At 41.3% G+C, this 12,299-nt stretch overlaps 1 protein-coding gene across 3 annotated transcripts in view; it reads right to left on the bottom strand.

Moving 5' to 3' along the window:
- The window catches only part of PALLD (palladin, cytoskeletal associated protein), a 339,611-nt gene that overhangs the window by 148,306 nt on the left and 179,006 nt on the right, over nt 1-12,299 (bottom strand). The gene's annotated exons all lie outside the window — the stretch shown is intronic.

Here is a 12,299-nt window from a genome sequence, read left to right as displayed (position 1 = left end):
TCTCGGCCTCTTGGGATTGTTTTTCCTCATGTAGGTAGGATCTTAAAAATCCTTAATATTTTCCTATTTGACCTATTTTCATAAAAATATGAAAAATGTTTTCATATTTTTTTTCATATTTTATATACCATTGTATTTCTTTAATTTTTTAACAATTTTTTTAGAGCAGTTTTAGGTTCATGGCAAAACTGAGGAGAAGGCACGGAGACTTCCCTGACCTCCACGTGTGCAGAGTCTCCCCACTATCACCAGGGTGCTACATTTTCCACAAACGACAAGCCTACACTAACACATTATCATCACCGAGAGTTCACAGTTTACATTAATACATTGTACGGGTTTGGTCAAATGTGTGTGGCATCTGCCGTACAGCATCATACAGAGTAGCTTCTCTGTCCCCCAAATCTTCTGAGCTGTGCTTCTTCACCTCTCCTTCCCCCGTAACCCATGGCATCCGCTGACTTTTCACTGTCCTGGTAGTGTTCCCTTTTCCAGGATGTCATGTAGTTGCAATCACACAGTATGCAGCCTTTTTCAGGTTGGCTGCTTTCACAGAGCAACGCACATTTAAGTTTTTTCTATGTCATTTCATGATTTGATAGCTCATTTCTTTTTAGAACTGAGTAATATTCCATTATCTGGATGGACTCTAGTTTATTAATTCTGGGAGTTAATTTCTAAACCATTAAAAATAATAACTTTTACAAGACCCATAGATTCATAATATTTTTCTGCCCTGGGGAGAGAATCGCTATAGTAGAAGGGGTTGTTATTTGTTCGCTTAGATATTAATTGAAATGTACTATGCTCTGAGCACCGAGCTAAAGCTAGAAAAACGACAAGAATGAATACAGTGCTGCCTTTGGCCCTTGGTTTCCATGTTTTGTGCCACAGGCATTTTCTTTCTCAGGTTTTACCACCAGTGCTAGAGTTTCAAATCTCGGTGAAGGGACCAGTTTGATTAGGGTAGTCTGATAACCCAAGCAGGCATTTAGACTTCACATAGGCATACTTCACGCTTAAAGGGGGAAGAAAGAAAAAAAGGACATGGCATTAGCCTAGGAGACTTGATCCAAACAGGTGCAAATGGAGAGAGAAGTGAAGAAAGTGGGACTTTTCATGGGCCAGAATGAGGTGGGGGCACAAATTTGATTTCATTTTGGACCCATGATTTCCTAATCTTAGTGCACTTATGATGACTAATGACTGAATCTGAGGGATCAGCCTCAACATTCCTTAGCACATACAGCAGCAAAAAAAAAATTAATTTGAAAAAGTTTTATCCAATCTTTCTCTTCTCTCCTGCACACAGAACTTAGCATTTCTCCAAAGGTAACCAGTTCCTTGGGGTTGGTTAGATCCAATGCAAAGCAGCATGAGCAGTTCTTGCATGGATAATGCTTTTGCTACCAAAACAATCACGTGGAATTTTGTAAGTAGAATGTACTGGATTATGAAAGTTCACTGTGACAGCATTGGAATGAGAAAGGAATGAAAATAGTGAGCAGGAGAAAACTCTTTTTAATAATGCACTTCCTCATACATTAGAAATTGTGTTTCTAAAAGGACATTATTAAAATATAAATATGGAAACACAATCTAAAATAAAATTTAGGCTATTGTATTATCCTCATTCTCTTAAGTGTTGTATTATGTTTTAAAGAATGCATCATTATTTGCCCAGTGTCTTTAATCTCTAACCTAATGATTTCAACACTGTTTGCACTTTAGTATAGAATGGGGTGCCAGATGCAGTATTAATGATACATGGAGAAGACTCAAAAGAAATGTTGAATTGGGAAACTTGGGTTCTGAGCCCTGGCTTTGATGGTGATGATGATCATAATGATGATGATGATGATAAATAGTTGCTATCAATTAAGTTACTTACGGCAACAGACGTTATGCTAAGTGCTTTCCATGAATTTTCTGTAATGTAATCATCTCGATAGTCCCATAAGTGCTATTACTATATTTTTATAGATAAGATTGAAGCTTAAACAGGGCCAATGACTTACTCAAGGTCACTGACAGGATAATGAGGTAGAATCAGGATTCACAGGGATGCCTGACCCCAAAGCCTCCACCGTCCTCTTTACCGTCACATGATCGACCACACCTGCCATGTCACCTAGACTCTATGGTTGTTTCCTAGAATGATGGAGGGGTTGGAACAAGTGACCTCTGAGGTTCCCCTCGGCTTTACAATTTTATGCATCTTAGGTCCACGGTTGGCAGACCATGAGATTGTACTTGTTTTTCCCAAGACCTTGCCTTGGCTCTGCTTTGTTTTATTGTACACTTTGGAGAAATCAGAGGAGTCTGCCTGTAACCTTAAGATTGTGGTGGTCTGTGGTGCAGGGGCCTTGTGGACTGACCACGGTACACAGAAAAGTGGACTGACTATAACAGGGACACTTCTAACCCACCGGTCCCTATTCCGGAGGGGACTGCCTCAGGGTGCGGTCCTCTGAGTTGAAAGCTGCCACAGGGGAGGGGCCTTCCCTAGCTTCTGACATCTGGTTCCTCTCCCGTCCCCGAAACCCCCTTGGCCAGGGAGAGCAGAGGCAGAGAACCCCATGGAGCTTCCCAACTTATTTTTTCCTCTGGGATTCCCCTCTATCTGGAGCAAAGACTTCTCAGACAAAGGAAGCAAGTTCCCATATGTTACAATTTGGAAATTTCCAAATTCCCCCTATTTATGTTGTATTTATTTTGGAAGATCCATGAGATGTCCACAGATAAATGGAGGTCTCCTAAAGGGTGTTTTGAAAAGATTGCAAAACTGAATCACAGTGAAAGTCAAACTGCTAGCAAGCTCTTATTTTTAGGCTCCATGCCAGACCTGAACAAACAAAACAAGCAGAAAATAAACAGGAACAGTAAGTTAAAAGGTCTAGTCAGCAACCTCATTCAAACTCAATCTACAATGGAGATTGACCAGCTCCAATCAAAGTTCTACGTTTATCTTTAAGCTACTTGCAGACCTAAAGTCATGGTACCACTCACCTACTAGGAACTGAGTAAAACCCGGGGATCTATCATTGTAAGCTGAGTGGAATCTGCAGTAAAGCAGTGCCTTCTCATAGGACTTCCTAATGATGGGATAAAACACATCATTGTTAAAGTCTTTACCCGAAATCTATAGTGTCCCCATTTTTAGAAACTTCAAATGCATTTGAACTCAGTTAAATATCTGTCCTAGAATTGTGCTTGTTGCTAGGGGTTAAAAATAATTGATACTTCCATAGATATGGTATTCCTCCAGAATAGGATAGCCTAGTGATGTAATCAAGTATTCAAATGGATGAATGCCACTCAGTGTGACAATGAATACAGTCCACCCATTAAATCCACAAATATTCACTGAGTGGTTATTACATGTCAGACACTGGGGTAGGGGCTGGGCCTAGGTGATTGACAAGGCAGATACAAGCATGGTATCAGAGAACCTTTAGTCTTGCGGGGAGACAGCTCCTCCAGAGTAATGACACGTGCATTATCATTGGAAGTCCTCAGTGCGGGGGAGGAGGGGTGCGGGGGGGGTGCGGGGGCGGTGGTTTGGAGGGACACAGAGGGCAACCACATCTAGTCTGTGTCTCCTGGAAGGCAGAGCATGGTGTTCACATGATGAGCTACTTGGGCAAATGGACAAGAGCGGGTACGAAGGGTAGGAGTCTGCTAAGCGACTTCTTTCAAATATATCTTTTCCTTCTCTAGGACAAATCTGGCCACAACCTTGAGCCAGAGGTCAGACAACTAAGGTCAGCTCCTTTGGGGATTAAGCAAAAGCAGGAGCTGGGAGACTGACACCTGCCTAGGTCAGGTAAAGAAGACCGATGTGTTCAAGAAGAACTATGTAGAGAACTCAAGAAGAATGAAGGAACCATCAACAATTGCCATGCTGAAGCAGAAAAGCCATGACCTCATGTAAATAGTAAACTAAAACCAATGAATTCCTCTGAAGAGAAACATCAGGTCTAGCACCACCCACATTGCTTTCTCAGAAACCATACAAAACAGCTGAGCACGTTAGCCTGCTGGGCAATAAGAGCAAAGGCAGCTAACTGTCAGCATATGTCCACTTTGGAAAGCCAGAAACCCAGGAGGCTTTCTCTAGTGAAGCCAGGGCAGGTTGAAAGGCAGTCTTTTGCTGCCTTTGGGTCCTGCTGTTGGGGCACTGGGCTTTTGTGTGCCCTGCCAAGCAGAAGAATGAAGTCAGCTGTTGAATTAGTCTGGGTGCCTCCACTCTTCCTCCGCTCCAAAATGTTCCTGTCTGTCCTCCAAGATTTGCCCCATACAAGCTTCCCAAGACCACGGAACCTCAGCAAAGAGGCACCCACATTCCAGGTTTTATGGGCTATATTGCTCTTTTTTTCTCTTCCTCTCTCAAGACAATTATTCTTATCAAAAGGATCACACACACATCTCCACAAAGGACGAAATCTTTCTCAGAACTTGACTTTCTCATAGAAGCCAGCAACCTCAAACAAAAGAGATGAAGACAAGTAAGAATAGTTTTCTGAACTGTCACTATTCTCTGTAAAATTGCTTCCATTTTTGGTATCTTAGAAATATGACAGGGCACCAACGGGACCAGAGCTCTCCACCACCCTGCGTTCGGTCTGGTTGTACAGAAATGAGCTGTACGGAGGAAGAGATCTTGAAGCCAATGGAAAAATTTTAAACTTGGGATGAAGCTAATCAAGCACATGTTACACTTAACATTCTTCTCTATTAAATAAAGGTCACTTCCTTCAAGATACTATTTTAAGCAAATAAGATTTTTGCAATTCTGCAAGACTGAAGTTAATTAAACAGAATAGCAAAATGGAAAACAGATGTCATAGGACGTTTTAAAAAGATTTTAATGACATTCAGCCTGTTTTCTTAAACTCACTTGCAGTTGCTTTCATTCCCTGTACTGAAGGTCATGAGTCGCTGGAATGGGAGGATTTATATCAATTTCATACAACTGGCAGTCGAAGAGCTATTCAAAGAGAAGTACAAGTACAGTTGGGGGAGTCTTGCAGAGGTTTTTTTTTCTTCCCTCTATACAACTTCACCAGCTCTTTAGGCTTAAACTCTTGAACTCTATTAGATTAACATTTTCCATCTTTCAAAGGAACTTTCCCTACCACCAACTCTGACTCTAGCTTTTAATGGTTCCTTCTGGTAGCCTCATGCTCAGATATCCTAAAAGCACCTGCTAGGTTGACTAAGAAAGTTAGTATCTATCAATTCCAGCTCAGAAAAAAAATCACAGTATGATGAAATTTTTGGAGATAAAAGTCATCATTGACTCAAATATAGACATCCACAATTAGACTCTGAGTGTATTTTTAAATGCTATCTAAAAGTTAAAATTATAAGATTGGACTGAAGAAATTAAACAGGTTTATTTTTTTAAGAGCATTCGAAAAGGGAAAATGTAGAACCATTAACAGTGACAAAATAGAGGCTATAAAGAGTCTTGTCACTAGTTGTTCTTCTCTTATAATTATTTTAAGACACGTTTTAGAATGTTTCTTAGGTTTTGAGGCCATCTGATGATACTGAAATTTGTCCCCAGTAGCATTACAAAATTTACAGATACTTTTTGTACAACAAGCTCAACCATCTTTTGGAAATGTTCTGCACCATTTTTTTTTTCAAGTCCATGTGGGCATGGAAATGAAGAGGAAGCAATGAATTATTATGCTGTCTATTGTTTATATAAGCACCCCCATGCAATCTACAAATCAAGAGTTGTTTTAAACTGAAACAATGATCTCTGCTAAGTCAGGGAAGAGATGACATCAATAAATGCCACCAGTCTGAAGTCAAGAGACAAGGGAAGAATTCTAACTACAGAAGTAGTAAAGCATATCTGAAACAGCAACCCGCACAGCAGGTGGGGACCCTCCTCTTGGGCAACGGCTTGTTTCAGGGGATGCCTTTAATGGGTGTGGTGGGAAGACCTGAAGTTTCTATGTTCATTATCACCAACATGAGCAATTTTCCCTGCCTGGACTATGTGATTGAAAGACTTCTACTAGTTTTCCTGGCTGGCGTAGCTCAGTGAATTGAGCGTGGGCTGGGAACCAAAGTGTCCCAGGTTCGATTCCCAGCCAGGGTACATTCCTGGGTTCCAGGCCAGAACCCCCAGCAACCGCACATTGATGTTTCTCTCTCTCTCTCTCTCTCTCTCCCCCCCTTCCCTTCCCTCTCTAAAAATAAATAAAAAAAATAATAAAAATCTAAAAAAAATAAAAAAGAAAGACTTCTACTAGTTTTCTAAGAAAGCTTTATAATTTAAACTCTGCTCAATAACTATTATAATTATTAAGGTTGTCATTTGCAACTTGTAATACTTTTATATATGCAGATATGAAAGTAAACTGCCGAAAACTAAAGGAATCGATTCGCTATGAGTCGGCGTAGGGGTGAACGTGTGGGGTTAAGAAGGATTAATGTGGGCAGAAACTGGAGGCAGAAGGATCAGTTCAGATGCTGTGGGACCACTTGGAAGTGAGACGTGCAGGCCTACAGCAGAGTGGGGGTGACAGGTATGGAAAGGCGGGGAGAACTCACATCACAGAAACGCAATTCAAATGCCCAGATATGTGGACTGTTCGTGATACTCGCCACATACAAGTTGCATGTACGTACTCTCGTCTCCCACAGAGGCTCCCTCAGTCATCTTGCATTCTTGAAGTATCTCCACCCCCCCTCCCCGCTCCGCCCACCCCATGGCCATGTCATTTTTCTAAGGGCGTGTCTTTTGAAAATGAGATCTTAGCTATAGAAAATTACTCTGGAGGCATAATTGATTCCAAACCCTGACTAATAACAAGTTTTAAGTTCTTTTTCAAATCAGTTTCTGGCGATGAATCAATGAAAAACGCAAAGCGAAATGGCCTTGAAAATTGAGGAACAGGACAAAGGTGATGTGGTTTAAACATGAAAAAGAGTGGTCAGATTCTTTCCGTGCTTGGAATTCACTGACGCTACCCCTCCAAGTCGACTTCATAGTCCAGGAAATGCATTGGGCAACAGATGAGCCACACAGCTGCTGCTGTCTCCAGTTGGCGTGCGATGCATGTTATGCTCAGCTGAAACCACTGCCGCAGCATCTCAGAAAACCAGGCTGTCCTTGTTCTTTGAAGCGAGACTACTCGCCTCCCAATAAGTTACACGCTTTTGAAGGCTTAGGAGTCCGCGTTGAATTATCCCTTCTTTCTCTAGGGATAATCCCCGCTTTCTCTAGCAGGGTCTTGGTCTTTTTCAGGATTAACAGGTCACCTGAGACACGGGGAACAAAGAGTCCTACCAAACAGGTTCTTTGTAAAGCTGGGATTGACAAAACTGCCCCACATTAGTGGGAATAACTAGAATCTCATTAAAAAAGTGTAGAGAAGAGTTCAGGGAAAACAAAGCAGTGTGCTTTTGCTTTACTGCAGGGCAGGTTGTTAACAATGAAAATTGTCTTTGGAGAGAAACTGGCACCTGCCATTTGTGTGATCCATTAGGTAAAGTGAACATGCTGCACAGAGAGAGTATCTATGGCAAACTCCTCGATACTCACACAGACAACAATTTTCTTTCAATTTGCCTTAATTTTGTTAGTGTATTTTCTTCAGCTTTGCATTCTACAGATATCTTCTCTGTCTGGCACTCAAAAATATTGTTGCTCGTGTACAAATTTTTAAAAAGGAAGACCCTGAATATGTTTTACATCTACAATTTTTGGGTGACATTAAAAGGTTGAGCATCTTGTTAAATTAGACTCTATTCCACTATTTTGAAGACTATTGATAAGCATACCCAATGTTTTGGCCCCAATCATTTTACAGGCCAGATGACGTCTGGGTGCTTCTATTTTTCATGCATAAAATCTTACCTAGCCGATATTACAAATGTGGTCATCACTTTGCATCTTCCAGCTGTGCTCTAAAAGGTACCTAAAGCTGCCTTTTGAAAAGATGACATTTCAGAAGAATATACACAGACAAGTCCTCTTCACTCTGCTCTACACAATCAGATTAAGCTCCTTCTTTTCTATCTTTGAACATTTCACACTTCTTGTTAGTAACCATTCACCTCCCCCCACTGCTATTTCTTCTAATGGTCTGCTTTTCTCTCCCTGTCTCTTCTTCCCAACTGTCAGCACATTTTTGACACTGAGGTCACCAGTAATTGAAAGAATGAACTTGAGGGCCAACCTTTGTGAATGTTTTTAAACATGTTGTGGCAGATGATATTCCACTGTTAGCTTCCTAACAGCCATCCTGTTCCACCCAAGTTGAATTCTGATTTTTTTTTTTCAGATAATGGATGGAGATCCTTTAAATACTGAGCCCTCTGCAAGCCCCAAGAATGTTATGACTGGTTTCAGCCAGTCATGTAATCCCACTCCCCTTTGCCAGAGACTCACTTTCCCATCCTTTCTTGGAACTCAAAATGGACCCAAGACACAGTTGTGGTAATGACACTTAAGGGAAAGTCTGCTGGAAAGGATTTTCTTCAGAATAAAATAAACAGAGCCTCACAAAACATTGCCTCTGCTCCATCCTTCCCATTCTGGAAACGGATATGAGGGCTTGGTATGTGAGTGGCTGCAACCTTATAACCACGGAGGAAAGGCCAGGAGACTCGCAGTGCACCCAGACATCCCTGAGCTCCAGACACAGGCCTGACACTCATACACTGTGTGTGCGTACACATGTGTATGTGTGTTTTGCATATGTATATACAGAAAAATTAGGGGGGATATTTATTAAGGTAAATATTTTGTATTCACCATATAATGCCATTTTTTGAGAAAGGAGAAATGAAAGAAAAACCGAGGCAACAAATGGAGTCAAATTAAAATGTGATTAAAGGCAGACTTTTCATAGTGGTGCTCATTCCACTGATACCACATCATTAGTGAGCTTCTGGGTCTTTGTCTGCTGCCTCCCTTTGGTCAAGTTTGGGTTAACCCATGGAATGTTAGTAGAATGTCCAGCTGTTAGTAGGAGTAACTTTACTTTTCATCTAAGTGGTAATAAAAGTAATTTGTGAACACGGGAGGTAGAGGAACAGGGAAAGAGAAAGTCAGAATCAAAAACAATGCACTAATGCCCACTTTCCCAGAAGAGACACTTCCAGCAACATCAGAGACAGAGACCCAAAGCTAAAACGTACTGCTCCCACCCGAAAACCACAACCAAAACAAAACTAACAAAAACAGGCACACCCTTCACATGATTTTCACCAAATGATTGTTGATTGTATATACAAGGAAGGAGTCTACTAGAAGAACCCAAAATAAGTACCCAATTGAAATGAAAGATAGAAAAATGTTTTAAATTAGAGAAAAGGAGTTTTAAAGTATGAGTGGCTTTCTGGCCCCCACCCCCAATCTCTTTCTAACACCCAGTCTCCGATATAAGTGAAAGGATTGGATGAATAAAAGAGACAGCCTTGTTAACATAATAATGCATTTTTACTTCACTATAATAGGTGGTTAATATGAGCAAGAGTGAGGTATCCTTTCTTACAGCTGTTCTCCCCAGAAAGTGAAGATCTCTTCTAAATACCCTCCTTCCTTCTCACTGGCAGCTGGGGGTGGGGGAAAGGAGGGGATGGTAATATTGTCAGGGGGAAGTACTAAATGAACTAAATGAGTTGATGTAGAGAGGGACAGGCCCCCAGAGAGGAAGAGGGCAGGGGCGCAAGGACAGCGAGGGACGGAAGAGGAGGGCTTCCTGATAGCCTTCATGCAATGGGTAGTTTGTCTGCTAATGAGAGGAGTACATAACTGTTTTGACCCATCTTTTGAACTCAGTGGGTAGGCTGATTGTGTGGGAGTATAAGACATTGTTCAGGGGTGATGTTTTCCCTGGCCTTAATGTCCTGCCTTAAAGAACATTTCCAAGAGGTCCTGCATCGTTCTGAACATCCAATGGTGTTTACTGGCCTAGGAGCAAACACGAGTGGAGGAGTGATTGATTTTCTCCAAGAAAAGGCAGCCAGACTTCCTGTGAGTTCAGGTTGTTCTAGGCTTATCCCAAACAATACGCGCATATAATGGTATAACCTCTTCTCTAGATTATCTCCAGATTTGTTTTCCAAGTTATTTACAATTTAGCACTGATTCTAAGTCAATCAATCACATGATAGTAGGACAGGAAATGGGAAAGTGGGAGCTTCAAAAGAATTGAGCAGAAGTGTCAGAAATTCTTTGGAAACTCTTTGTACATACAATTTTGCAGAGCAGGGAATTCTCCAATGCCAGAAACTTGGATGGAAGTTCTAGGTATGTTTCACTTTGCACCTTTCTTTGTCACAGGAAGAGATGTATGTAGGCCCTGGAGAGTTTAAAAACATCTCTCGAATGAGATCTCAGTTGCTTATTAAAACAAAATGTTTTTTTCAGAGCAGAAAATGAGACAAGTATGAATTTTCAGCCTTTAACCATCAATGTGCACCATGTCTCACTAAATACTCCTTCCACAGGTCTCATAACAGTGTCGTGTGTGACTACACGTAGGAGCTTGCACAGAAGAGCAAGTTCTCTATCAACATTTTGTAACCTTATCATCTTACCCTGTCATCAGCATACCCAAATTTCTGATACTCAACTCACTAGAGCTCATATCTGTAGTTTCCAGGAACAAAAGAGTGATTTGAACGAAAACAAAAGCTTCCCCCGTTGGTTAGTGATTTTCTATAAATATATTTTTTTCCTTACCATCTTTTTAAGGCGAAGAAAGAAAAAAGGATAACAAGGGAAGTATTTTGCAAGTTTTGCAAGTTGCTCATTTCAGAACCTTTCTTTATGGGTGGTCAAGCACCTAAGGGTGCATTGTTACCATTCTTGTAATAATAACAAAACAATGACAGGCATTATCAGATGAGCATTTGTCCTGAGGAATGCTTTGTGCTAGGACATTATTTCATGTGACCAAAAGCCTGTGAAGTGGGTACTATCTTAATTCCTTTTTCCTGAAGAAGAAGCTGAGAATTAGGGGCACTGATTAGTTTACCCAAGTTCCCCTAGCTTGGGACTGGTAGTGATTCTGTCTCTGTCCTATATTGCTCTCTTAGGCTGGGAAGAACCTTCCTTTAAAAAGAAATTCCAAAGTCACAAATTGGCATTTACTTAAAAGTGGTGGACCAAAGAGATGTGTTTATTTTTGTTCCTTCCTTAATCCTAAAAAAACCAAGAGTAAAGGAGTGAAAAACTATATATTCCTTGGAATAAAAAGTGAATGGATGAGTTGTCAATGAGCAGGAGAGGAGAGTGGAAAGCCACGTGCCTACAGAAGGTGAGGTCAGCAAGAAGGAAGCTAATTTGAGCAACCGAAACCTTGACCTCTAGACTCCTCTGAACTTGGAGGAAAGTGATAAGGCTGAATACAAGAGGACTGGTTGCAAGTTTGTAGGAGGTCAGCCAGCTCCACTCCCCACTCCTTGGTAGCTAGTCAACCATTCCTCCTCCACCTCAAGGAGACAGGGAGATTGTGTCATGGAGCCGTAGAGCCAGCATCGTTTCAGACCCAGATGCACCAAGTACAACACAGTGAAGGTGCAAGAGAAGAGGCTGAGGATGGGGAAAAGGAATTAAATGACTGCATCCACTAAATGAGGACAGCCAGCCCTTTCCTCTGCTCAGCTCCCAAACGCTGTCTGCCGAATGCGCATCTGCCAGGCCTACCCTCACCCAAGAGAGGGGACGGAATACCTTTCCCTCTGGAGAAACAGACGAACCTTAAAAAAAGACCTGCAGATTTGCACTCGGGGGTTCTGGCTTAATTGTAGGGCGACACCTACCAGTTGACAAATCCTAATCAATTCAGAGTTCTCACTCAATGTGTCGGTGCCAGAGGTCATGAGACTTTAAAGAAAAGCTTCAAACATGAAATTCAACCCAAATAAATACAGAGGAAAAAAAAAGAACTTGAAAGAATAGAGAAAATGCAGGGAAAGGAAGGAAAGAAACTAAATGAACACAGTAATAATAAACTTTCCCTCAAAAAGCCCCCTGCAATGATTAATATCTGTAAAGAGATAAAGGATATTATTGCATTCATGAAACAGAAGAGAATGCCATAACAATTTTAGGGAGTGAGGAAGAAGTCTTGAAAAAATGGGATAGTAGAAGTGAACTCAGCAGAATGTGTGGAAGACAGGGGGGAAGGGGCCTGCAGAAAGCACAACAAAAACAGGCAAAAGAAAATCAGAGCATCAGGTAGGAGTTCAGATGTCATACCACAAATTTCAGAGAGACCAGGGAAGATGGAGAAAAATAACAAACAATGTAAGAAATTTTC

Source organism: Phyllostomus discolor, chromosome 8 (assembly GCF_004126475.2).
Source record: "Phyllostomus discolor isolate MPI-MPIP mPhyDis1 chromosome 8, mPhyDis1.pri.v3, whole genome shotgun sequence".
NCBI lineage: Eukaryota > Metazoa > Chordata > Mammalia > Chiroptera > Phyllostomidae > Phyllostomus > Phyllostomus discolor.
The sequence above is the reverse complement of the archived record's forward strand: the minus strand, read 5'-3'. Positions and strand labels throughout refer to the sequence as shown.